The sequence below is a fragment of the Pezoporus occidentalis genome, unplaced genomic scaffold, assembly GCF_034315485.1.
Source record: "Pezoporus occidentalis ecotype Australia unplaced genomic scaffold, CSIRO_AGI_Poc_V1 ctg16, whole genome shotgun sequence".
Classification (NCBI taxonomy): domain Eukaryota; kingdom Metazoa; phylum Chordata; class Aves; order Psittaciformes; family Psittacidae; genus Pezoporus; species Pezoporus occidentalis.
The window spans coordinates 6,997,738-7,023,329 of NW_026913425.1; positions in this window are offsets into that span (position 1 = coordinate 6,997,738).

Consider the following 25,592-nt stretch of genomic DNA (forward strand, 5'->3'; position numbering starts at 1 on the left):
TCCTCAGGGCTGCTCTCAATCCATTCCCTGCCCGGCTTATAGTTGTGCCTGGGATTGCCTTGATCCAGCAGCAGAGCCTTATAGTTGCCATTGTTGAACTTCATGATGTTGGCATTGGCCCATCTCTCCAGCCTGTCCAGGTCCCTCTGGATGGCATCCCTTCTCTCCAGCTTGTCGACCCCACACCGCTTGGTGTCATTGGCAGACATGCTAAGGGTGCATCAGTCCCACTGTCCATGTTGCCAACAAAGATGTTGAACAGCACCAGCCTTAATAATGACCCCTGGTGAACACCACTTGTCACTGGTCTCCACTTGGACATTGAGCCATTCACCATAATGTTTTAGGTGTGACCATCCAGCCAATTCCTTATCCACTGGATGGTCAATCTGTCAAGTCAATATCTCTCCAATTTAGAGACAAGAATGCCATGTGGGACAGTGTCAAGCACTTTGCACAAGTCCAGGTAGATGTTGTCAGTCACCCTTCCTTTATCCACCAATGCCATAGCCCCATCATAGAAGGCCACCAAAATTTTCAGGCATGATTTGCCCTTAGTGAAGTCATGTTGGCTGTCACCAATTACCCCCTTAATGTCCATTTGCTTTAGCATATTTTCCAGGAGGACCTGCTCCATGATCTTGCTGTGGACTGAGGCAAAACTGACCAGCCTGTAGTTCCCTGGGTCTTCCTTCTTTCCCTTTTTAAAAATGAGGGTTATATTTTCCTTTTTCCTGTCAGCAGGAACTCACCAGACTGTCATGACTTCTAAAATGTGATGGATAATCCTTGGCAACTTCATGTGGCAGTTCTTCAGGACCTGCAGATGCATCTCATCAGGTCCCATGGGCTTGTGCACCTTCATGTTCCTTAGATGATCTTGAACCTGATCTTCTCCTACAGCGGGTGGTTTTTCGTTCCCCTAGTTCCTACTTTTGCCTGCTGCAACTTGGGCAATGTAGCTAGAGCTCTTGCCAGTGAAGACCGAGGCAAAAGAGTCATTGAGCATCTCCTTTCTGATCCCCTTCTGACCCCAGTTTTTCTTATGTGATAGTGGAACACTCTTTTTGGGAAGCTCAGCTTTGGCACTGATACAGGAGGTCAAGAATCTGTGCTGACTGTAGAGCACAAAATGGTCATGGAAGCAAGTACAAAGAACAATTAATTACTCACTTGGTCTGCAAAAAAGTAAGCCTGGTTGTTAGTGTTGTCAGAGGCAACTTGGAAGGGCAGGCCCTCCATATGCATGCTGTGACAAGTTTTTTGTAGGTACACAGAGCTGTGTAAGTGCGCAGAACTAGAACTGTGAATTAATATCACCAGGCAATGCCTGGCTTACTACCTGGCCTGGCGGCAAGGAGCAAGTGGTGATGGGTTCACTTGGAGAAGGGATAGGTTATTGACAGCTGCTGCAGTGACCGTGCTTCTACCTCATATGACAAGGAGAATTGAGGTGTGAGCTATGGCAGGTAGAGGAAGAGTCTCTGCTGAATAAGTATGGATTGCTGGCTTTTTTTCATGTGGTGGCCTCCTGGAGGTGACTGCACCAGCACTGCTGACTTGCCACAAAACATGCCTTAAAACTGTAATTTGTCTTTGATGCCTTCAAATCAGCATACCAAGCTGCTGGGTTTGAGGTAGGTCAAAGCACAGAGTTTATTGAGGTGGCTGGATAATAGGACACGAGTAATTGAGCTGATGTCAAGACTGAAATGCCTGTGAAATCATCAGCTGAATGCATTTGCATTCTGGCCTGAGAATAAGACTTATTTCTGTGCTGCTTGTCATTCTGCTATGACAAAGACCTCTCTGAGCTCTTCATCTCCTTGGGAACATAAAAGCAAGTCATTTTGGGGCCAGCTGTGAAGGCTCAAGTTCCTGTAGGGTTAATGGCTCTGAAGGTTGAACATTAACCAGCTCCCAGCTGTTATAGTTCTGGAATTAGAGAACTTGATGCTTGCTCCATTTCTTTAAGTGTAGAACAGGGAGATATGTTCTCATTTTGATTGGCAGCAGGTTTGCATGACCAAACCTTTCAGTTCCTGTATCCAACACTTCCCATGCAGCTGGCCTTGATATGAAAGCTGGCACCAGCAGTCATACCATGATGGATGATATTCTTACCTTATCACTAAGTTCCTTCACTTAATTTCTGCCAACTGAATAGCATAAAGTACACATAATGCCTCCTTTAACACAGGTAGCAGTGATGAGCCATTTTCTGTCTGCTTGCATTTAAACCAAGACAAACTGTGGCTTATGCAAGAAGGGCTGCTGGTGAAGCATATGTGGGCAGGTGGAAACCAATGGCAGGAATGTCAGTGTGACAGGGGAGACAGGAACCAGTTGATGTTCTATGGGAGGAAGCATCCCCATTCATAAAAAAGAAAATATGAAAATGGGACCCCCCCTGCAAATTGTTCAACTTGCCAGTTCCCTCTCCTCCTGTCCCCAACACCAGCTCTTCGTGAGCAGGCTACAATGATTTTTCTGTCCATAAACAGGTCAGAAATCAGTGTCATGGGCTGAGGCCATCCCATTTCATCTTTTGGACTTCGTAGCCAAAACCAAGTGAGCCCTGCTGTTACTGTGATGCATTTCCTGAAGTGCAGGGGCTGGTACTGGCACTCCTTCTCACAAACTAGGGGTAGCAGTTTGCCCCTCACCCTGAAGTCAGCTTTCCATACTCTGCATGGATGTGGGGGCATTTGGGTCTCTGGAATGAAAACTCACTGCCTAACCTGTGTGTTACCACAGGACACACTGATGTGCCTAGTTTTTATTGCAAATAACAGTTTCCACAGTGACCAGCAGAAAATAATGAAATGATTCTTCTTATTCAGTTTTGTTGAGATACTATATTGAAAAAATTGGAAGAATGAATAACTACATTGGAAGAGAGTTTTTTTCCCCCATTTTTGTATAAATAATTGCTGCTGAAATGCATCCAGAGAAAAGTGAAAAAATTACATAGGAAAGCCTAACTGATGTGTACACCAACTGAAGCCTACTAAGATATCCTTGCAAAACAGAGTCTAGGAGTAAGTTTAGAAGCAATACAAAGGTCTTAGTAATGCCAGATTTCACAGTCACACTGTCTGGATGACAGCTCCTGCATCTATACCTCACTGTAGCTGGCCACATCTGGGCTTAAAACAGTGATTAGATTTTTCACTCATTCCTTGGCAATCCAGTTGGGCAGGAAACAGGCAGGTTGAAATAGTACCATGCATGATGCACAGTTTCTGTATGAATAACTTGTAGTGGCATCCATTACTCTGCCTGGTTTTCATCTACTCATTTTATTTCTACACCAAGAATGCCCTATGTAAGCTGGCCATGGCCACACTCCACTTTTCTAAGTTAGACAGAAAACATGGATGAGCCATCCGCCTTCAGATATGGCTTGACTCAGTGAAAAGCACACTGGGAGCAGGTCCTCTGTGGAGATCCTGTAAGTAGTCATAGAATTGTTGGATCACAGATTTAGAAAGACCACACATATGCATACAGGTAGGAAAACAAAATATTGTTGTGAAATATGTATAGGTAAAACCATCTCCTTCCAGGTAATTTTTGATTTGCAGCAGTGTAAGCATGAACAGAGAGCTAAAAAAAAAAATCAGAAGATCTTAGTAAGTGACTTGGACATGGCAAATGTTATGAAGCCTTATATGTGAACCTGTGTGGAAAATCAATTTTTATGTAATCTTTAATTTAGAAAGTTTACTTACACTTGTTACCATCTGAGCTGTTCTTACCTTGTAGAAGAATATTACTTCCTCTACTATATCTTCAAACACATTTATTAATTCAAATGGAGTGCTATGTGATAGAACTGTAGGGCAAAACTGTTGGTGGCGCTGATGCTGGATGGCAGCTCTGGAGAGCCCCCAGTCCCACCACTGCCTGTAGAATGTCAGCCACAGCAGGTTGCTCAGGGCTATGTTCAGTTGAGTTTGAATATCCCTAAAGATGGAAACTCCCAGTCTCTGGGCAGCCTGTTCAGTGTTTGACCACCTGAACAGGAAAAAAAAGGGTCCTGGGTTTAGACAGAATTTCCTGTCTTACAGTGTGTGCCCATTGCCTCTTGTCCTGTCCTGGACAGCACTACAAGATCCGTCATCTTTGCTCCCACTGTCTTTGGTCTCATTATCTATACACAGTGATAAGGTTGCCTCTGAGCTTTCTTTTCTGCAGGCTGGACACCCCAGCTCTCTCAGTCTTTCCCAATATGAGAGATGCTCCAATCCCTTAATCATCTTCAAGGCACCTTTGCTGGACTCACTCAAGTATGTCCTTTTGTACAGGGGAGCCCAGCCCTGGACATAGTATTCCAGATGTGGCTTCTGGGGCTCAGTAGAGAGGAAGCATCACCTCCTTCCATGTGCTGGCAACATTCTGCCAAATGCAGGCCAGGGTGCTGTTGGACATACTTGCCAAAGGGCACATTGCTGCCTTCTAGTCAACTCAGTGCCCACAGAGGCCACCCTGACTCAGGGCTTAAATTTTGCAACAGGATTAAATAAACTCTACTTTGTCAAATCATCACATACTAGATTCATGATGGAGTAAGTACAAAAATAAATGACTCTCTATCACTTTAGGTCTGAAAAAAAAAGAAGAAAAAAAAAAAAGAATAGCTGTGAAATTCTGAAAACAGAACAACAATCATACTGCAAGTCAATGCAAACCTGAAATGATGGTGGTACTAAAACTTTAGCTCAGGCTCAAGATGAAGTAGTTGCATAGAACATGACTAAAAAGCTTTATGTTAGGAAGGGCTGAGTTCCCCCACCTTCAGACATAATGTCTGTCTTATCATTCACCATGCCTTCCCATATTACTCTTTCATAAATGGACTGAGAAAACAAGAGTCTCATTATCACAGTTTAAAATTATTTCCATCCTGACTATGGCAAACTGGTCTAGGATTCGAGTTCAGGAATAAAGGGCTTCATGCTGAAATTATCATTAATCTGCCTGGAAGGAGCTGGTAGCCTGGTCACTCTGAGAGACTGTCTTGGTATGGCAGAAAGGTACAGAGAAAATGAGACCAAAACACACAAGGGGGCTTTACCTGGCTGGTGCATCATCCCCACCTGACTTCCAGTTTCTCCTTGTTGGTCTTTAGGAAGCTGGGGAGTAGCAGAAGGGCGCTGTACCGAGCCTGGCACCTGCATGCTTCCCACAATGCCTACCCCAGCTGGGCAGAGAGAGCACAGCTGCAGCCTGGGCACCCTCCTGGCCACAGAGGGACAAACAGCTGTCCTCATGGATGGTGGATGGCTGAAGGCCAGTTTTGGCGTACCCTCATAGAGCTTCTTCAGTCAAAAAGCTTTGGCTTTTTCAGACAGTCGAACATCCCCCAGCGCAAAACTGCTTTCTTACAGAGCTGCTATGTCCTGGACAATTTTGCACTAACACTTTGCAGATGTATCAGTAAAGGAGCATGCTCTGCTGGGTATGGAGGCTTTAGGCAGAGGTTCTGTATTGCAAAGAAATAAGAGGAAAAAAGGTTTTGGGATAAAACTATTTTCTTCAGTCGATTAAACCCCTTGCTCAGAATTAGAGGAGAGTGACTCAGGGATTTTGGAATAAAATCAACTGAGAGTAAACTCATGGGGCCATGAGCATTATTTGTAGTAATTTAACCTCAAAGCAATGATGGTATAGCTAACCATAAAGTGGTTTGTGTCTAACAGAGGAGGATATGAGCAGAAGGTTATACTGAGTGCATGATCTTCTGTAATTTATGGCAACCAGTAACATGTCCAGGCTTACAGAAAGGAAAGCAGATGCATGTTAACAACAGGGTCCCTGTAGCAATGTCTTGATTCAGCTTCTGGTGTTACTCCCAGGCAGTGTGCTCTGAGTTGTCATGTTTGTAGAAGCAGGATGAGAAAGGGCAGGGGGAACCTCTTCAATGAAGCAATGAGAACTTATTTTGCACTCCCCCACTTCTTACTGCTCACTTGGTGTGCACTGCAGAGCAGCTCACACTTCCCACAGCACCCCAAAGCAGACATTTGGGGGTGTAGGTTGATTGCCATTCCAGCAGGTATACAGGAAGTACAAGACTGGTATGCATTTTCTTTGCTGGCTTTGCTTTAGCTTTTACTTGGCACTCACTTTGACACCTGCAAATGCAAATCAAGCCCCTCCGCAAAGTGACACTTGAAGTTGGGGTCCCAGCAGATTGTCTTTGAGTTAGATTCTCTGCAGCCCAACTAACAGAAGTAGGGCTTCTCCTACCACTTTTTCTCTTGTCACGTGGGCATCTGTATAATGCATCTTCTCTATCCAACTGACTAGACCTGTGACACTTGTTGAATTATTTATATTTGCGACTTCTGCTTTCTGCAAATGTAACTAATAGTTTCAAAAGTGGAGAGGAGTAAAGTAGACTCTAAATGCTTTGGGAAACCCCTAAAAAGCCCCATTTGTTCTCATGTGCTTTTCCTGTCATTTTCTCCCATGCACTTATCTTTATGTGCCTTTTGAAGCTCCTTCCTTTCCTGTCACATGATATCCCCTCCTGTCTGGGATGTACCAGACCCAAGACATACCAGACCTCAGGACTCATGTTGGAGGACGGAGTCTGTTGAGTACTGGCACTATTTGTTGTACTCAGGATTGGGTTCTTGTGCTACAAAACAGCCTAACCCAGCGTGACTTGTTAAAGCTTTCTACAAAGCAACCAACATGAAGTGCTCATGTGGAAGCTTCAAAATAAACAAGAAATAATAATAATGTATCTCCCACAGCTGGGAGTTGCCACATGTGGATCAGGATAATCCATTCATTAGGTTCTGAACACAAAGTCCCACCAGAGAGTACCATAAATCTATGTGATGTCCCTGAACACTGGATTTTTCATTTGGGCATGTGAAGGAACTGAAAAATGTGTAAAATGAAAATCACATGTACTGCAAAGCAGCTCCATAGCACTTAAAGCTGGTAACATCTGAAAGTGAGTAGGCAAAACTGACACATAAAGATGTGTGCTGAGCCAATTTACAGCAAAGGGTAAAGATCATACTGCATCTGAATCAAAACAGGGTAGGCACTTACTCCCTAGTGACTGTACATCCGAAAAGTCTCTTGCGTACTGATTATACCAGAAAATGTATGGAATACATTACAGTTATGAATGTTCCTCTGACATGTTATTTCAAAAAGACCATGAGAGTAGAATAAAATATAGGGCTGAGTCTTTCAACCTCCAGTCATAACGAGCCCAATTTCCATTGCTGTCAAAGATGAAGCAGAGATGTTTATCTCCATACAGCTACTTCTTAGAAGAGACAAGTATTCCCATAGAATTAAGGTTTTCAGCAAAAGCAATTACAAGCTTTTCTAAACCATTGCACTTTCTGGTACTTGTTTAGAGTTAGCAGTTGAGTCCAGAAGACAGGACTCCAAAATGCTTGTATGGCGCATTCTGCAGTTGTACACATGAACATGCTTAAATGGAAGTGTTTTATCTTCAAGCTGTCATGCCATTGGTCTGCTAAAGAGCTTTCAAAATGTGGCCCTAAATCTTCAAAGGAAAGAAAAAAAGTCTAACTCAGTCCTGTGGCTGATGTTTTATTATGTAGCTGATCTGATTAATTCCTTCCTATAGTTACTTTGGACTGTTTAATCCCTGCTGTTGTTTTATATTAAGGAGATGCATTCTTGTATTGAGCAAATATACTACAGTGGTACATGCAGAGACTTAGACTTGGAGTGCAGGGAAAAAGGCCATCTGATGTGACATCTGCTGTCCATCTTACTGCTAATGAAGTCTATGAAAAGAAGATACAGTGAATATTGAGACTAATGTTTGGCCAAAAAAAGGAAGCTCAGAAATCCTGTGTTTAGCATTAATACCACGTGAGAGTACCTGCATGTAAGAGAAAGTCAGCTAACTTCTGCCGAGGCGCAGCTCACATCAACATTGCAAGTCTCTTTCTGCTTGTTGAAGCCTTCTTGTTTTCAAATGGCTGAATGAAACGTGTCAATGATGTAGAAACTATTGCCATTTCCAGCCCTTCTTGGCAGGTCGACAGGGAGTTTTGTGACTTGTTAGGCTGAGGGAGAAGTAAATACAGGCTATCTGTTCCTGAGAAAGGGGCACAGCAATTCTGAAGGATCTGGTGATGGTCTGTCTCCATTAGTCTCTGCCAGCTGAAGAGTTCAAATTCATGGAGCCAGAAGACAGGGAGTATCTAGCATGACAATACATGGAAGCACCTGGATGTTGTTTTTTTTTTTGGTAAGAAAATCTACTCAAGAGAAGAATTGCATCTCAGAAAACCATCCAGGGCAAGCAATATCTGGTGAGCTATTGCTATTCATTCCAGATCTGGGTAGGTTTTGTAAAACTTGCTTTAAACAGCAAAGAGATGCCTCCCATATTTCAGCTCCTTTTTTTTTTTATGGACTGCAGGAGGACAACGATGCAAGCAAGATTTCTGTCTCTTTGCAGTGGTGCGTTTTTGGGCTAGTCCATTGGCCATTTGCCATAGAGAGTTTTGAAAAGGGGCAAGAGCTCCCAAAGATTTGAATGACTGTATGGGGGTCTGCAGTGGCTGTGTGACCCAAGGGCTCAGTTCTGTTCTGAACGAAGCTGCTGGTGAAATTCCTGTCTTTGTCTCTCACCCTCACAAACAAGGACAGAAGTGATTGGTGATGATCTGCAGTCAGGAGCCCTGGTGCCATGAATATTTCGTTGAAGGCATAGTTAATGTACTGGCTTCTGGGTATAGAGAGGAAAGGCTGATGCTGCTGATGCAGCTGCTGTATCAGTGTCTCCTCGCCAAGCTAGTAGCCTGATGTGACACTTCCTTCTGCTGGGAAGAAGCACATGCTGACTAATAAATTCTTAAAAATGGGCATCTTCACCTTCATCTGCATAGACCACTGGATTAACACCGTAATGCAAGACCCTCCCAGTCCACCCACAGCCCATACAGCTTTCCAGAGCATTGGCAATCTTTGTAGGCAGAGGGAGCACAATACGCTGTGCCCTTCCTAACAGGAGAGATCTTCCTGTGGGATGTACTTTGAGAAAGCTTGTTCACCTTTTTGATCTCTCTTCCACATACTCCTACTAAGGTTAGAAGTACCTTGCTAAGGTGGGCAAACTTCAGTGATAAACAGAGTGAACCAAAGTACATCACAGGGACACTAACAAGTCCCAACCCATGTGGAGGCGCTGCAGCAGTCTGAGGGGAAAAGCAGGCACCTTTGGCTGCCGTGACTTCGGGTGGCTTCTGAGGACAGCAGAGTGAAGCAGGCTGCAGGGGGTACCAGGACAGATCACTTGCCCTGAGTTGTCCCCAGGTGGCCATCAGAAACATCTCACCAGGGTCTGAGGTGAGGAGGCTGGTCCTGTGGTCCAGCACCACACCTGCAGGCAGAGCCACATCCAGACACCCAACACAAGCACTGTGACTCACTTGTCTCACTGCTAACCCATACTCTTTATTGTAAAGTAACTTTAAACAAATATAATAAAAATGAGCTTCCACATGCCTAATCACTATACATATTCCCTCTCAAATGTGACATGTACGTGACAAGAGTGAAGGACAAGCCAGGATAAGAAAGCAGACGTGTAAAGTCACTTTAGCACATGGCTGCTAACACCAGAATCCTTAACATTTATTGCATGGTGCTTGGTAGTGTAGTCTGGCCTTCAAATACTCTCCAGAGTTAGCAGAGGCACAAGCAGACCCCTGATAAGAAGTCTGCATTGGAGCTGGCTGAAACATACTGCAGAATGTATAGCGCTCAGTGACATTTCTTCAGGAATTCACCCTAAAACCAGCACACAGTGTGGTGAACCCTGACTTCAACTTTTACTCAAATGTTTACTTTATTGTAATCAAGTGACTGGAATAATAACAATGATAATTATAATCATCATCAACTTTGCCGTTGCAATACCTTTGCAACAGAAGATAACTAGATAGTCTCAAAGCTTCTTGGAAGAACTTCCTCATAATATACACTCCATAGCTGAAATACAGATTCTGATGCACTGGTACCATGCATCTGTTCTCCTGACTTTTTAACCACAGAGTGCTAGTTTATTGCTGAGCTTAAGGATGAAAGAAGCAAGAAATGAAAGTAAAAAAACCCAACAAATCCAAACCCCCAAAAAGTTTCCTCTCTACTAAGTACATTCAGATGTCAACCTCTAAAAGCCCTGTTTCATTCCCAGATTATTTTGCCTTCCTGCTTATAAGGCAATGTTGTTATCAAATACTCTTAATCACAAGAGGGATGGGGTTTAGAATGGCAAAATGTTATTTGCAGATATTGTCAATAAAATAAATGAAAAATAGCTGCAGTGTTTCAGCATGAGCATGTAAAAACTTCCAAAGGACAGATCTGTGAAATAACTATTTTTGAGTGTACCATCAATCTTTGTTTGAATGAAAGGTTTCAAGGATATCAGTATTGGAGATGGGAAGTCCAAGTGATTCACACTACACATGAGCATACACCTGCTCCAAGGAAATACTGCTGCTGTCAGTTGCTAAGAGAAAACGTAGCTGACCACAGGACAGCTTTCTGAGTTTGTGCCATCTTCCAGACTGGGAAAGAATAAACCTTTCAAGAGATCCAAAGAAAAATTACATATTGGTGTCTAGCACTGGCAAGGGTGTCCTTGCTGGCAAAGTGCAGGCGGTTCCCACTGTGCATGTTCCCACCTTAGAGGGTGCTCAGATGTGGCATTTTCTTGTACCTGTGACAGATACTTCCTACACAGTGGCACACATGTGAGCATTGCTGTCTCTTTGGGCAGCTCTTCATTGAAACTGATAGTGTTAACCTCCCTTAAATAGTTTAGTTTGATCAAAAGAGGATATCTGAGTCAGATTTTCACTGAACTGAATCTGTTTCTACCAATTTTAGAAGCAGACATGATTTTAATGGCTTTCATGGTTTTACAAGCCCTTGCTGTTGCTCCTGATTCTGCAGATAATCTGGTACAATGGCATTTGGTTTCTTTTATGGAGAATGTGAACATCTCAGCAGAAGCCTTGCGGTTCCACAGAAGCCTTAGTGCGAGGACAGTGAGAGTGTATAGATTTTTAAGTTTAAATTTGAAAAGACTAAATATTCTTTTGTGAGCTGCTTTTTAGTGCACAGAGCACGTTCTTTCTTCTTTACCTTTCCTGCTCACTTACCTGAGTGTCATTTCTGCTCAAACACAGGAATTGCTGTGGCTCCTGTAAGTCATCTGACCCAAATACAAGGCAATGCTTCTTCCCAAGCACACTCCTCGTGTTTTAATTGCAGTTTAGAGCAGAGATCATGGAGAAACGATTTTGTGCAGCTAAGCAACATATACATCAGGATGCAAATTCTACCTTGTGCTTTGCTTTTCTATCTTCATTATAAAGCTACATTCAGCAATAGGTAAGCTGCTCAAAGCCTGGTAACAACCAAAGTGTAGATTGGGCTAGAGACAGCAGCTTCTGTCATTCACCCACAAATAACTTTTAAGGGCTGTGGCAGGGAGGCAGTAGTAAACATCCTTTCTAAAAAGGTTAGAGAGGCACGGATGGAGTGGCTGTGGCAGGGATTTTTCTTTTCAGTTCCTGTTTGCAGAAGTATCAGGTTGTAGGCTGTGATTACTGGCTTCATTTCTCTTATGATATATGCAAACTATGCTTTAAGGGTGCCACAGTATGTGATCAGATAGCCACATGAAGGGAAAATTAAACGGATCTAAAGCTGAAGGGATAACATAGCTAGGAGAGCATCCCTGCTGCTCCCACCCCATTACTGCCAAGATAAGGAGTTAGAAGTAAACCCCTCAAGGTCTGTCCTTTGACATCTTCCTGGTCTTTAGAGCCTCTTCTGCACATTGCCAGAGACCTTCTAAGTCTGCTGCTCCCTTGTTGTCCCTGAAGCATTCACTGGTCCCTTGCCAGGGACATGCAACTGCTCAGGTCTCTCTGAAGCAAACTCTTTGGTGGTTTTCTTTGGAATGATTGCCAGCAAGCTATGCAACAGGGCTAACAGAAGCTATAGTCATTTGGGCCACTAAAAGGCCCACCTTATTCACTGACATGTGCTTTCTTCTATTTGGCAATATTGCTGTGATTCAAGTTTGATAATGCTTGTCTTTTATAACTAAGGCAATAGGACTTGTGTTCATTGTAGCAGGATCCTACTGTAAGTTTTTCATGATAGGTGTGAGTGAGACTCCTATATATACGCACCACAAGTAATGTGACTTTAATGGCATGGGGTCATGATTTGAAGGCTGGCAGTTCTAGCCATTGTGTCTGTTTCATAGGTTGCTGCCCAGTGAATTTGCCCTTACCCTTTACAGCTGCTGTTGTGTACCAGAGGGTCACACTCTGGATGGGCTGGTTTGTGTGAACACTGCAGACACATCCCAGCCTGATGGCATTCACAGAGCTGCATAAAATTAATTTTTTATTATGCAAGGGCACAGTTATTATATATTTAAACCCAGCCCACAGCACCTTCTCTGCAGTGGCAGGTTCTCATGGTGATTAATACCATTATCAGCTTTGCTTGCTGTTGTAATAAAGCTCAAATCCGTGAATAGACAGTCTGCTTCCCTCTGCTGATAAGTGAGAGCTGAAGACACAGCCACCTGTCTTGCAAAATTCTTTGGCCAGGTCTTAAAACATTTTTTGCTATTGTCATCCAACGTAATTGTATCAGTATCTTGAATACTGCTATAATACTTGAGATACTCTTAATTAGACAGCAGGAGCCATAAATTTGAAGGATAATAATTAGTCAATTGCAAAAAAACCCCATGCTTATGAACAAATACAAGACACTGAAAAAATTTACAAACTGCCTTTTAAACATGAATAGTGGTTTAGGGGATGATCCACCCTCAGAAGTGCTGCTTTCTCTGCATCCACTCATCATTTGTAAATTAATAAAACAACAAACTATGAATTCACGGTAAAAGTGGAGAAGCAGAAGTGTGGTTTCTTCTATTGCTTTTGAAGACAATCTAAACTTTTAAAGTTTTTTCTCCGTTCTCAGTCTTATGGCAAGCACGAGCTAGGGCTGCCTGCCTAGCATCCACGTCATTTAAATTGGAGAAACGAGGCCGTTTTGCTGTGGTTCCTAGTTGTTTGCGGTTAATGTGACCAGATATATAAGAACTGCACCGGCTTGTCTTCTGCGCTCTTCTGTGCCGGCTGCAAAGCGGTATTTCCTGCATCTGTGCTGCTACCCTCTGTTTATACTTTCTTGAAGCATCCGTCAGCGGCGCGCCTGTGCTCCCTATTTCTCCCAGTGCCCACTAGATGACGCCTGTGATTTTAACAGGAGCTCGTAACCCTAAGAGCGGAAGATTTCATCGCTTCACTCTCAATATTCCACATTTTGTGTATGTGTGTGTGTGGTGTATAAAGGTCTCGAGCGCAAGGAAGATAGAAAAACATCTTCAGTACTCCATGTGAGCAAGAACTGTGAGGTTGCAGACATGTACTTTACATTTTAGCACCCTCTGTCACCTGGCTAGGTGACAACCTAGACTAGGCTAGAATACCAAGCTCTAAAGAGACATAGCTAAATAACTCTGCTGTTTCTTCAGAAGGAGAAAACGCTTTGATACTACAAATGCAGTGATGTTGACATATACAACCTGAGATCAAACTGAGGAAGAAAAACGATAGTGAAAACCAGCAACAACATCAGCAAACAGGTACATTACTGCTACTCTGTCTTGTAGTGCATGTCTTGTGGATGTGTGCAGGAAGGAACTGAAAGAAGAATGGATTCATCACCTGATGAAGTCTTCTAGCTGGCGATATGCCTCAGGAATGCATGCAGCAAAGCTAAGTCAACACTCTAGTTACAGAACGGCAAAGGACACTCTGTTTCACCTACCTGCCTTTTGCTGGGTTAACATAATTTGAGTCTATAAAATCAAGACATGATTTATTTTAGAAATACACAATGTAGTTAAGACTAATGGTAAATAGAGATCATAAAACTAGATTGACTAGCCATTGTGCCTGGCTGCAGCAAGTTTATATGTTTAAGTTATCTTGATTGGTTTATAATAGGCAAACGCCATTTCTTCCTCTGGGAGCAGGTGCTCCTGCTTCATTTCGTTATTTGTATTCCGAAAGCAATGTTGCGAGTGTGGGTGGGGAGAATTAAAGATGTCATACAGGAACATGTTCCTATGCCTGGGCAATAGTCTTCAGTTTGTCAAAGGCTAAAGATGCCACAGGCTGCTGTCACTTGAAAATTGAAGTGTGTGAAGGCTGTGGTATGAGTCTGTAGTGAGAAACATACATAACACAAATGACATGCAGCTCTTAGCCCTGATGGACCTGAGCCAGCCCCTGGAGCACTTCAAAAATAACAGGCAGAGGGGAAAGGTGGGTTTGTATCAGGAGGAAGTAGGCAAAGTGCTGGCTGCTGCATTTGAGCCACAACAACCCCATGCAATGCTACAGACCTGGGGAAAAGTGGCTGTAAAGCTGCTGAGTGGAAAAGGACCTGGGGGTGATGATTGATGGAGCTGAACATGATCCAGCTTGTGGCCAGGCAGCCAAGAAAGCCAATGGCATCAACAACTGTGTGGCCAGCAGGGCCAGGGCAGTGATCATCCCCCTGTACTCAGCACTGGTGAGGCTGCACCTCAAATCCTGTGTTCAGTTCTGGGCCTTTCACTACAAGAGAGACATTGAGGTGCTGGTGCGGGTCCAGAGAAGGACAACGAAACTGGTGAAGGGCCCAGAGCAAAAGTCTTGTGAGGAGTGGCTGAGGGAACTGGGGTTGTTTAGTCTGGAGACGTGAATGCTCAGGGGGGACCATATTACTCTCTACAACTACCCGAAAGGAGGCTGTAGCGAGGTGGGGGTCAGTCTCTTCTCCCAAGTAACAATTGACAGGACAAGAGGTAACAGCCTCAAGCTGCACCAGGGGAGGCTTAGATAGGATATTTGGAAAAAATTATTCACAAAAGGGTGCCCAGGCATTGGAATGGGCTGTCCAGGGAATGGGTGGAACCACTGTTCCTTGAAGTGTTCACAATTCGTGTAGATGAGGCCCTTAGTGGCATGCTTTAGAGGTGGTCTTGGCAGTCCTGGGGTAATGGTTGAACTTGATCTTAAAGGTCTTTTCCAGCCTAGCTGATTCTATGATTTTATGATGTTAATACAGTAATCAGTCACCTATGCAATAATTCAAACATGTTTTCTGAAAGGTATTTCTTTCCAATATATTAGAAGGAACTGAAATTGTTTCTGGATTGACCTTCCCTGCCTTTTCTTTTTTAACCCTGGGTCTGTTAGGACTGCTGAGGTTTTCATGGCCTGATTTCATTGGCAGTCCTCCTGGGACCTTCAGATATGTCAGTTAGGACCACTGTTGGCCACTAATTGGAGGAGAAACTGTGCTGTTTTATTACCTAGGATGTCTTTTCTCCTTGGTATGTGAATCATACTGAAAATGCTTAAAGAGTTTTAGACAGTCTCAATTAACCCAGTTTATCTCTCTCTGCTACCAGTTACTGCTACTAATTGGCATGTGTACTGGTGCTTATAGCCTCTTCCTTACTGCAGAAAACTCATTCTTGATGTGAAAACAATAAAGAGCAGGCAAACTATAACTCTCCAAAAGACAAAAGTGTTCAGACCCTCCTACAAGGGCCTGCATTCCTGCATTAGGAAGAAGCAATAACGGGCACACGTCCAGTGTTTTTTTTTCACTTCCACAAATGCATCCAAGCATTTCAGGTCACTGCATAATTTTGTACCTTCTGAGAACCATAAAATGATTGCCATACCCTTGCATTCACAGTATAGACAGGCTCCAGCATGTGACTCCTCAGCCTGTCTGAGAAACTTCCCTTCTATCCAGTGGTACGTGCCTTTCTCTGCTGAAAGGCCTCAGTGAATCCAGAGGTTCATGAGGGGGAGAAGATGTCTATAGCATGGCCTGAATTACTTCTCTTTCACCTTTGCTGGGGAGAAAATGAACAGAAAGGAGTGTGATGTGTTAAAATACTCTCCGTGTGCTCACTGTCGCAGGATGTGACATGGGCAGAGTAACATTCCAGTCCGCGTTTGTTAAAACTTGCTGGCTAGTATGTTGCCTGACACAACATGCTTTCTTTGGTGAAACAAGACCTATAAGCAAGCTTGCTTGATACGATTTCTCCCATAATTAATTATTTAAATCTTCTCCTGCAAAAGTATTTAGCAATTTTTCCCTCTGGCTAAACACACCAGTTTAATCCCTTGGTCTCAAGGTGGCATCTAAAATACAGCTGGAGGACAGTAAGTTCAAATTCAGTCATGCAAAGTAGAAGCAAGCTGCATAGTCTTCCTTTTGCTTCCAGCTCAGCAGTGAAGAACCTCATGGCCACATGCAGCATGGGATGCAGAGAAGTATTCCTCCTGTGCCAGGCATGAGAGATTTGGGTGCTGGGTTGGGTTTGAGGTGAAACAGGAGCTGAATGGGAGCCCTGCCTTGGATTGGTTGGTTGTCTTCTCATTGCCAGGCACAAACAAGCCTATGCATGAATAGCCTGGCAAAACTGCTGCACATGGGCCACAGGTAGTGGATAAGCCCCCTTCCAAAGAGCTCTTTGATGGGCTGTGGTGTGACTCCAAAGTTGTTTTACTGCAGAAAATGGTATTTTGTCAAACAGAACTTCTCTGAGAAAGGAGCCAGGTCTAAGGTGAAAGGATGATAAATTGTCTTTATCAATTTTGTGACAAATTGTTATGGGAAGGATTTCTGCTGTGGAGTGGCATGAAAATGACATATTCCTCATTTTTTTCCTCCTTTCTGGGGCAGCCACTCTTTTACCAATGTGCTTGATGATTTAAGAAACATGCTATTCCTCTTCCGTAGACCTGCTCATTGAACATAAAACTGATAAATCCCAGATGCTTAATAGAGACTACTGAATTCGAGAGGGCATCCTGGAAATACTGCTTTGGAAACTTTGTACTTGGATGTTCCTTGGCCCTTTCAGATCATGCCCACAAAACTTCTCCTATAGCAAGCTTGTTGCTCTCTTTCCAGTTTCATCACATTCATGTCCATTCTCTCATTGAATCTAGAAAGAGGAATAGGAGGAGTGTATTCACCAACTGTAATTCATGCTGGTTATGTTCTTATATGCTTAAGCTTTTTGAAATGAACAGGAGCATTTGTATAAAAATATGTTATTCAGAGCAGATAAGAATCACAAAACAAGGCAAATAAGAGGGGAGGTAGTGTTTGCTGCACATCAACTGCCTTCTTCAGTGCCATTCAATCAGAAACCATTTAAAGAGGCTTTGAAATCTTTGGTTTGGTCAGAAATATCAGACAATACTTTGAAAAAAGTGTTATTTATAAAAAGCAGTTTAAAAGCTACCCTCAAATGCACAGTAACTTCTATGGGGCAGATCCCTCCCACATCTGGTGTTGCAAAGAAAGTCTCTGTCCTTTTTTTTGACATTATCAAGCCACAAGACCCTACCTGTGCTTCACAAAGAGAAACTTTCCTCGTGTTTACACAGGTGGGCTAGGCAAGGGGGTGTGAAGGCTGTTGGCAGCTGTGCAAAAAGCTGATCTGAAACTGTGAGAACAAGTATATTTTCAGGGTTGAACTATTTAAAATACACATTTTTTAAAGCACAGTGAATTGAATTCCATGCTTGCAAAAGATAAATATAATGCTAACACAACAGGTCAGAGACTACAGCCTGGTATTCATTGCCTGAATACAGCTCAGGGTGGCTCTTTAAGCCTTCCAACAGTGGCTGCAGCCATCGTACATCCACCCTGGTCTGGAAGGATTACTTGGGGAAGGTGAGAGTTTAACTCATTTCCTCTGCCTTTGCAGGCCTTGGTCTTTCTTCTGAGGGTGCCTCTTATGTGATGGTCTGAACAGCTGGTGTGTAATGGGAATATTCCAGAGGAATCCAAATCAGGGACTCATATATGGAGGGACGGCATCCCCTGCAGGTGCTATTAGAGTTGCAGAGGTAGCAACTGAGTTTTGGGGGATCTTTCTGCAAAGAGAATGGAGAACAGCAACAAGGAGGCAGGAAGAGTATGGCACCTTATGGACAGCTCAAGTCTCCCAGGCTGAAGGACTGGTGTAGGCATGGCAAACAGCAGCAGAGGCACAGTTGCAGAGTCACTGTGGGGCACAAGTGAAGGCAAGCTACACACAAAGCTGGGCATGAGCTACAGAATCAGAAGTGGACACAGAAAGGGTTAACAGTCACCATCACATACACCCAGGGCATTCTCAAGCTTTTCTCTGTTCCTCAGTTAATATATAAAATGCAACACAGAGAAAGAGGCAGGCAAAGAAAAGATTGGCTAGAGAGAAACGGAATGAAATGGAAATTTGCTGCCCAGAGTGGGGAGTTAAAATTTTAGGTCTTCCTGGAATTGTGTGTGGTCCAGGGTGGCATTTCATCCATGTGATTGTTATAGTGCACATCATCTTCAACACAGACAGGCATGCAGTGAGCATTGTTTATGCTGGTGAGGTCCAAGGCTGACACCTTCTGTGCTTTGTACAGGAAGAGCTAATGAAGAACTGATTACTGCCACATGTGAGCTACATCTAGGCTGGGCTCAGGTCCACCAAAGTTTGCATGGGCTTTGGAGAGAGACTTCTCCTTTCTGCCCTCGTTTTCAGTCCTTGTAGTATTCAGTTCTTCTGCTCAGGATCAGTCCTGGGGTTTGCTCAGCAGTAATTAATGATGCCATTTGTCACCCTCTGCTGTCCTGCTGTGGGTTGAATATATTCTTACTCCACAAACTGTGCTCATCTCTGAGCTCCCTAGCTGAAACAAACACACTAAGCAAGGAAGTCTAAGTGAACTTGCCAAAGCCACAAGACCAATCCGTCTCAGGGTCCTGGCTCCTGCTCCTGTGCTCTGTCTGCAAAGATGCATTTGTCACATGGTTAGCATATATTATCATCTTCCCTTCAAGGTGTGTGTAATGGCAGCAATTAGAGTTTGTGTCCCCCCATTGCTTTTGCTGTTCATTTTCTGTAGCTCAGATTTACAAAGAGTTGCAGACCCCTACCATCTGCATTTCCACAAGCTGTTGTGCAGCAAGAAGCATCCACTCCTGGGGAAAGATTGCTTGTGGTTAGTAGGAAGAAATTTACTCTCCAGTCAGATCCAGATCTTACTGAGAGAATAACCCAGTTTCTGGCCAGTGCCTCCTGGCATCACGCTTCCTCTGGGATGGGTGGGCAGGGGAAAGGAAAGTGCCTGCTGCATCCTGGCATCTGCACCTTGGGCAGCTGGGACCTGGGCTGAGGTTGCCTTGGCCATCCCCTCTGCGGTGAGTGCAACATGTGCTTGTTAATCGTGTTTGGACTGCTCAGCATCAGGGCTTTTATTGTGCCAATTCTGCTACCTTTACAGGCTCTGCTACTTAAGCTAACAAAAAGTTTGTAAGGGAATAGGATATGAAACACATAAATAAAAGTATCGGGTATCCTTAAAACATGTGTGGATTAAGCTGGTGAAAAGGTGAAATTTCTCTTCCCTGTGAGTTAATGTCTATTTTTCTTGGAAACTATACTATAAGGGCTGCCCCCCCCTTTTGCTAAAGTGATAAAAGATACGTTTTCTTATCTGAATGCAATGACATTTTAAAAGGCTCCCTTTGTTGTTTCTAAACTGGCATGTCAACAGTTATACCTCTTATACAATTTTCTTCTTATTTACTTAATATAACTCTGCATTGTGTTGATATAAAACTAGACAGCATACTTTTAACTTCTCAGTACTTTTGTTAGATGAAAATCTTTACAATGCCATACTAATCTTTCATGACTGACAGCATATTGGCATGGCATGACAATTTAAATCCACTTTGGAATATGTTAATCCATCACCTGGCATTATGATACTTTCTTTTACTTCTGGCTTCTAGACGCTGTAACTTTTGTTTCAAGCTGAGTGTCTTTAAAGCTCAGGTGTCTCATTCTAACTCTTCTTTACAAAAGAGTTTTTAAACTGTTTATTCCTAGATATCAGGAAGATATCCTCAAATTAAATAATAAGAAAATCCCTTTCAACATAACTTTTATTTTTCTATCATTTGTTAGGTAGTGTACTCTGTTAATAATTTACTCTGTGAGTTTGAACTCAAAAGGTCAATTTTATGAATATGATTCTATGCAAGGATGAAAAATTGGATTGTTACTTTCTGCTAAATACAAAAAGTGCTGCTTTTTCAGAAAAAAAACCAAACCTTTCTGAGATCAGCTATATTTAGCGCAAAAGTGAGGGAGACATTCTGATATGGAAAGGGGAACTAAATCAAAATTTCTTCAAAAGCATTTTTATTAAGCTATTCCCATCAACAGAAATTATGTCTAGCATTCGGCAAAACTGTATCTCAGAGTCTTGGCCCAGAAGACAACAAACATATCACCAGCTTTGTTTTATTTATCACTTGTTTAGACAATATCACACTTTCTGCTCTTCTGTGACCATTTGAATGCAGGGTTTGCTAATTGCATCTACCCATCTGTTTAAATCTTCTTACAATGCTTATGATGGTCCACTGCCTGGCACACCTCGCCGTGAGCAGCACAGTGAACCTTTTGGTGGGAAAGGACCAGTCAGTTTAGGCTGTCATTAAAACTGAACAGAAAGAGCTGCCAGAAGTGGTATGACTTTTACACAGCAGAAGCAGAAGGAAAATTCTGTGACCTGTGCATTGATGGCTGACCCACCTGCTGTTCTCCAAGATTGCTTCTTCTGGGTCCTCACGATGCTTCTGGGAAAGGAGAAGACATACTGAGACCCTGTTACATTAGCCTGTTACTGAGCAAAGCTACGAATTTGCTTTTCCTTCTCCTTTCAATATGAAGACTCAGGGGGCTCAGGCACAGCATAGGTACTAGCATTGAAGAAGCAAGTCAGCTAAAAGTCATCACTAAGCAAGATTTTCTGAGGAACTGTGAATTCATGGTCACACAGAGAAAAAGGTGGACTGGAAACTTAAAAGGGAAAATATTATGAAGCTATCAACAATGGTGAATACTGAAAGAAAAATGAAAATCAGAATAAAGTTCTTCCTTTCCTCTAAAGCAGCAAAAGGGAAGATAAGAGGGGGAAAAACCCACCCCAGTTATTCATGGAAAGTTATTAGATAAGTTTCCATACTATGAGCTGCCTAAAAATGAAGTCAGAATGTTATCAGGATTTGTTTTTACTACAGACAGTATAAACTTTAGCCACCAATATAATCATGGAAAACAATTTGTTTGTGTTACTTCTGCTCACCCATTTTCAGGGATAAGGAGTTCCTGCTGGATTAGTCTGCATTGCAATTTCTGCTACCACTGTTGACTGAAAACAAACCAAAGAGAAGTTAAAATCATGCTATCTACAGTCAACCTGGGAAAACATTACCAGAAGTAGCTAATCCTAGCTTTGAGTGTCCATTTAAAGCCTATGTGTGAACTGAACCACATCGAGGAAAACCTGCCTGCATCTATGCCACACTTCAGAGTAGTAGTCTTTGACCCTTAAATGGCTGGATCTTATAACTGGGTAATGAACTTGGTACAGTTCAATGGCTTTAATGCCTCAACAACAGACATTCTTGCTTCTGGTCTAAGATGTTCTAGGTGCTAGGTTTGCAAATCACCTGGGTAACTCATTTAGTGAAGTGAATTGACTAATTCACTCGATTAATGAAACCACAACCGTAAGCTGTGGTGGTTTGATGATATTTCAGGAGAAAGCGAATCTAGTCAAGTGAACAGAAAATGAGGCAAAAGTTTCTTCGTTATTGGTAATGTACCTGAAAAGGAGCAGGAAGGGGTATGTATAGTCAGAAAAGAGAAAAAGGCCCAGAAATGAAGGTAAAAGACAGCAGGGATGTCTTCATATGATTTCAGGTGTCATAAAATAATTCCTGTGGCAATAAAATGTTCCAAAGCAGTGGCATGCAATCATCACAGATGGAGACTGGAAGGACTCCTCAGATCACAGACAATATACCCCTGAAAAGTCACTGCCATGATTTAGGACATATTAGATGTACACCCAGAGCTTAATTAGCTGCAAAGAGCTCTCTGCAGCCATACTAAGAAACCACTGTAGTCAGTGTCCATTGAACTTAACAATGCTCACTGTTGCAAGAGTGTGACCTGAACAACTTCAGCTTTCCTGGCTTGTCAGTTTTGGAGGGTGTTTAACAGGCCATTCATTACAGCAGTGGATTAGTGGGGGATGAAAAAGTATCATTTCAATTCTTCTCTCCCAGCAGCAAGCAACTGATGCCATGGCATGTTAAACATGTTTATTCAAGCAAACTCTACTCCTTTACTTTTGCTGAATAAGTGCAGGTTCACCTTTGCGATATATAAATGTTGCCAAAAAGAAATGGGTAATGTTGACTGTGATTGTGTAACTGTTCAACATGGTGAAATCACGCAGAGCTTTGGCAAAGGTCTTACAGGGAATAGGTTTTCAGTAGCCCTTTTTGAGTTCTCCTTTCCAGCTGTTCCAGTTACACAGGCAGTGGCATTTACATTAGCAATCAGTGAAGTGACCACCCACCTAAAACCTTATTCATTTGGGAGTGTCCAGACAGCACACCTAGGAGTGCAGTGATAATTCAGTGGGAGCCCTGACTTGCTGTGAAGTGTTTTTCATTACTCATTTCAAAGGAGTTTTGAGGGTAAGGGATTATGTGACTTCTGTGCATGTGGCACAAAAGAAGGCTGGTGGCTAGTTCATTGTTTGGGGTGCAAACCTGAAACAACTCACTCTGTTGGTCAGCAAGGTACAGGCTCTTCCGGGTCTGGTGAAGACAATTTTTTGCTATCCTCTTACTTTTGCCTGGTTTGGGCTATGGTTGCAGATTTGGAATGGTATTATGCTGATTTTGAGCTAATACAGCTATATTTGTTCATACCTAACTCAGAATTTGCCCCAAGAAACACCTCAGAAAGAAAATGTTTTCTGTAAACGGTGTTAATGTAATATTACATACTCCTAAAACAAATCCTGAGACCAAAAGCTCAGGTAATTTGCAGGTCATTTTTTACAACCACATCTATTCATTCTTACATTTCCAACTCTCTCTGCATTTTTCTTTTTCATCAGAGTTTGCAAAAGATCCCAGTCAACTTCATCCGTGGTGCCCACTGTGTGTGGGCCACTGGAAATGTGCAGTTTATAATTCCTTGCCAGTGTCTGTTGACTATAGCACATCCATGTGAATCTCCTGGAAATTAGCACTCAGATATACGAGCTCTGTATAAAGTATCTGGATGACCAGTCATTTGTATTTTGCTAATGGCAAACACAATCATTTTCTTTGTATTTTGGAAAGCCTCCTTAAAGATATGTAGATTAACGTATATTTCAATCACACTGTATAGCAAGAAACAACTAAAGTTTAGGAAACATGTAAATAGAGAATATATTCAACAAGGCTCCTGTGATGGCATTGACACCTTCACTTCTGCTCTGATGGTGTTGATGAAGGTGTTGAGACAGTGGAGACTGAAAGCTGTGCTCTTTGTGGGCTGCTGTCATCAGGACTGCATTGATTCTCCTTTCTTTTTAAAATGGGGGAATGCCCCACTTCAAGACTCAGTAAATTCTGCCTGTGCTTGCTAATGAGAAGGGAAGATGTAGCATTGAGGTAACTTTTTGTGCACACAAAAATTTGGACTCAAGTCCCTGTAAGAATTTAAAACACCCAGAAACTGTACCTGGTATCAAATGAAGCATATTTGTGTTAAAATTCACAACCTCCAGTGGCATGGTGGGGAGGAGATTGGTAACTGTGCACCAGAATTTTCAGATCTCACTAGATCAATGTGTCCTTGGCTCCCTCAATATGGTGTTTAGAGCTTTTGCTGAACTTTGTCTGAACTGCGTTAGTAGGGCTGAAACCTCTTTGCAGAGAGTGTGCAGGATGGCCTGAGCCCTGGCCCCACAGACATGCAAGGAAGCATGCCACTGAAGAAGTCAGGAGTTGTGGTGGGCAGCCTCAGCAGTCGCTGCTGCTCTCCAGTTGCTAGGTCTCATGCTCAGTTAGTTACTCAAGGGATAAAATAGGAAGGAAGAAGAGGTGAACGGCGGGAGCAGACAAAGTGAGACAGGAGTGACTGTGAGAAAGGAAGATGGAGCAAATCGGAGGGAAGGAAAGGAAGCCTGAGGATCCATATGGTTCTGGTCTGGCACCAAGTCGTGCCAGACGCATTGTCAGCAGGTAGTCTTCTCACTCTCAAAACATGGGCAGAAACATGGTAGCATCCGGCAGTGGCAGTCAGGAGCCCCTCTTCTTGTCAGCTGGTTTCCTAACTGGAGAGAGAAGTAAATGGTCCTGGAAATGAATGGCTTTACCAACCTGGCATCCTATCAGCCTCCTATAGCTTCCGTATAATATCTCTGCAAGCAGATGAAGAAGCAACACAGGCTACGTGGCTGGAAACCAAGCCCCACCCCTGAGCAAAGGTTTTGCTCCCTAAAGGGAGAAGTGCCAGCAACTTCACTGGGGTCCAGGGTGACAACCACATTACTACCAGCTGGATCTGGACAGTGCACAGCCATAATAATGAAGGTTGTCGGTATTAATCCTGAGGTAAATTGCTATTTAAGTAGCTTACCTCTTTAAAGAAAGATTATTTTGATTTTGGTTAATTTTTAATTTCTCTATAGCCTGAAATGACCTGGATTTCTTTTCATTTTCAGTCTACTTTCTTTCCTTCTGCCCAAACCCTCTATTTCTCAAGATAAGGTCAAAATTGCATCTGTAGATGTCTAAATCACTTTTGCTGGGCTTTTCCACTCTGGCAAGAGCCTTCACAACCTTTGTGCACACTGGAGACATGAAAAGAGTGGGTGAGGTGTTTGATATGGGAAACAGTTTCCTTTCAGGGCAAGTGGGATGTGAGGAGTCAGTGTGTTTAGGGAAGACCAGTGATGGAGTTGACACACTGAAAGTGATACTTGTGTGCTGATTTTCTTTCTAAACAGTTAGGTAACCGTTTCTGGTGTTGCTGTTCAAATATTTGAATTGTTCAAGGTTTTTTGGTGTTCAGACATAGAGGAGGAACAATAGAGGACAGGAATATCCTCTTTTATCAAATGTATTTCTCAGGCTTTGATGCTGTAACAGAAAAGCTCATAAATGATCTATGGTCCACTGAACCGTTTCCAATACTACTTGTAACTTTTAATGACTATGAAGTGTACTTCATGGGCTTCAAAATGAAAACTGTTGAAAAGGAAATTCTTTGATTCCACAGGGAGTCTCAATAAACTGAAGTGAGACAATACAGAGAGAAGATCGTACAACTGTTTGTCTGGCTGAATATATATTATTTTTCTCAGAAGTATTGGCTTTTTTCAGTCTGGAATAGCTTAACTTTTAGGACATTGGTGTAATAAATGTACAAAGTTATACCTTCACTAAAGATCCCTTTCCCTATAAAGTGCCTGAAAAAGAAATAGAGTATTAAATATTTTATTATTCAATACCAGTATTTAGACTTTATCTCTCAGAAGTTACATTCAGATAAGTCAGAAATATATTAGGTGTAGAGTTTCCAAGGAAGAAAAGAAGAT